We start from the raw sequence: 3,077 nt of genomic DNA, 5'->3' as shown, positions 1-3,077 counted from the left end.
TAATATAATTTAATACTATAATTAAAAGTATAAAACAGGCTGGGCACTGTGACTGACACCTGTAATCCCAACACTTTGGGAGGTGGAGGCAGGTGGATCACCGAGGTCAGGAGTTTAAAATCAGACTGGCCAACATGGCAAAACCCTGTCTCCACTAAAAATACAAAAAAAAATTAGACAGGTGTGGTGGCTCACTCCTGTAATTCCAGTTACTCAGGAGGCTGAGGCAGGGGAATCACGTCAACCTGGGAGGCAGAGGCTGCAGTGAGCCAAGATTGCACCAAACTGAGATCTTGTCTCAAAAAGAGTATAAAACATTGATGAATTATATTAAAATGGAAAAATATTCCATGCTCATGGACTGGCAGAATTAATATTGCTAAAGTGTCCATAGTACTAAAAGCAGTCTACAGATTCAATGCAATCCATATCTAAATACCAATGACATTCTTCACAGAAATAGGAAAAAAAAATCCTAAAATTTATATGGAACCACCAAAGACCCCGAATAGCCAAAACAATTTTGTGCAAAAGAACAAAGCTGGAGGCATTGCACTACCAGACTTCAAAATATACTATAAAGCTATACAAACAAAACAGTAGGTTACTGACATAAAAAAGACACATAGACCAATGGAAAAGAGAATTGAGAAATAAATACATGCATGTATAGCCAATTTCATTTTTGACAAAGGCGCCAAGAACATACATTGGAGAAATGACAGTTTCTTCAATAAATGGTGCTGAGAAAACTGGATATCCATATGCAGAAGAATGAAACTAGATCCCTGTCTCTAATCATATGCAAAAATCAAATGATAGTGGATTAAAGACTTAAATGTATGACCTGAAACTATGAAACTACTTGAAGAAAACATTTGGAAATGCTTCAGAACACTATTCTGGACAAAAATTTTTTGGTAAGACCTCAAAAGCACAAGTAACAAAGACAAAAATAGACAAATGGGATTACATCAAACTAAAAAGCTTTGGCACAGGAAAGTAAGCAATCATGGTGAAAAGACACCTAAAGAATAGGAGAAAATATGTGCAAACTACCCATCTGATAAAGAATTAATAACCAGAATATATAAGGAACTCAACACCAGAAAACAAAAAATGTGATTTAAAAAAATTGAGCAAATGATCTGAACAGACATTTCACAATAGAAGACGTACAAATGGCCAATAGGTATATGATAAAATGTTCAACATCACTAATCATCAGACAAATGCAAATCAAAACCATAATGGGATATCATTTTACCTCTTAAAACAGCTATTATAAAAAAGGCAAAAAAAAAAAAAAAAAAAACAAATGCTGGGACATGGAGAAAGGAGAACCCTCATACACTCTTGGTGGCAATGTAAACTAGTACAGCCTCTGTGGAAAACAGTATGGATGTTCCTCAAAAAATTAAGAACAGAATTACCATATGATCCAGCAATCTCACTGCTATGTATATATCCAAAAGAAAGGAAATCAGTGAAGAGATCTCTGCACTCCCATTTTTATCGCAGCACTACTCACAATACTCAAGGTATAGAATCAACCTAAGTACCCATCAATGCATGAATAGATAATGAAAATTGTGGTATATATACACAATGGAGTATTATTCAGCCATAAAAAGAAGGAAATTTTGTCATTGCAGCAACAAAGATGGAACTGGAGGACATTATGTTACATGAAATAAGCCAGGCACAGAAAGACAAATATAATGTTCTCACTCATACGCAGGAGCTAAAATAGTTGATTTCATGAAGGTAGAAAGTAGAATGTTGGTTACCAGAGGCTACGAGGGGAAGCAGGGAGTGAGGAATGAAGAGAGGTTGGTTAATGGGTACAAAAATACTGTTAGGTAGAAGGAGTAAGTCCTAGTGTTCAATAGCACAGTACGGTGATAAGTGTTAACAATAATTTATTGTGTATATCAGAATAGCTACAAGATTTGGAACATTCACAACACAAAGAAATGATAAATGAGGTGGTGGATATTATAATTACCCTGATTTTATCATGACACATTGTATGCATATATCAAAATATCACACGTACCCCACAAATATGTATATTATGTACCAAAAAAAAAAAACTAAAATAAGCAGCAAAAACCACTTCCAGCTAGCATGGTGCTTACAAAATGCCTAAGCTCAGTTATCAGCCAATGAGCGGTATTATCATATCACCACCATAAAATGGGGGAACTGATGAACTGCAGTTTTCATATTTAAAAAAATTCTTTGTCCCATTTCCTGTCTTTAGAAACCAGCCTCTGGGTTGGATGGGATTCCCAGCTTCTCCTGTAAAATGCATAATTGAGCCCTCAAATTGTGGTTTCAATTTACAAGTTTCACAGTCCTCTGAGAAGAGACTAAGGTTGGAGGATGCAGGAAGGCCTTAAATAATTAACCTTTTGACTCAAGGGCTCTGAAGATTCCCCCAAGCATTTTTGGAAACACAACACTACCTGGTTAAGGCTGGGTTCAGTACACTCCACAGCTACGTTCTGGTGGTGCTCAAGGGACAAATGTGCTAAATACAAGCCAAGACTGGATTTTGGTGTGGGAAGGCGCATGAATTCAGAGGAAAAAGTGAGGATTTACAACCCACCTGCTAATACTGTGGGTAAAATAATTTATCTCTCTGAATCTTTAGTGGTCACATTTATTTAAATGGAGGTGGTTAAGTCGAAAGGATGGTTACGATGATTAAATGAGCCAATAATGAAAACAACATGTCTTGTAATAATAGAAGCAGCTCACCTTTATTGAGTCCTGTATCATACTTTACATCTACTACCCTATTCAGTACCCAAAGGCCCCCATCATTTGCCAAATGGGCGTCCAGCCGCAGTGGGACCACATACAGAGGCTGGACCGGAGCCCATGTCCCTGCGGCTTTCGAGCGCCGCGTCTGCAGCGGCCAGCGTGCCTGACGTGGCAGCTCCGGTCACGTCACACAATGCGGCTACTCCGGGCGCCCGCTGCCCGGCCACCGCAGACCTTCTCTGGCCGCCCCTCAAGCAGGTCGCGCAAACACCATTCCGGGCAGGAGCGCCAGCGCAGATGGCCAA

The 3,077-nt window shown here is 38.8% G+C and overlaps 1 protein-coding gene across 1 annotated transcript in view; it reads right to left on the bottom strand.

Moving 5' to 3' along the window:
- Positions 1-3,077, bottom strand: part of ZNF25 (zinc finger protein 25) — a 26,475-nt gene that overhangs the window by 23,033 nt on the left and 365 nt on the right. The gene's annotated exons all lie outside the window — the stretch shown is intronic.

This window comes from Colobus angolensis, unplaced genomic scaffold, assembly GCF_000951035.1.
Source record: "Colobus angolensis palliatus isolate OR3802 unplaced genomic scaffold, Cang.pa_1.0 Scaffold524, whole genome shotgun sequence".
Lineage (NCBI taxonomy): Eukaryota > Metazoa > Chordata > Mammalia > Primates > Cercopithecidae > Colobus > Colobus angolensis.
Note: the sequence above shows the minus strand (reverse complement) of the source record. Positions and strands in the feature narration are given on the sequence as shown.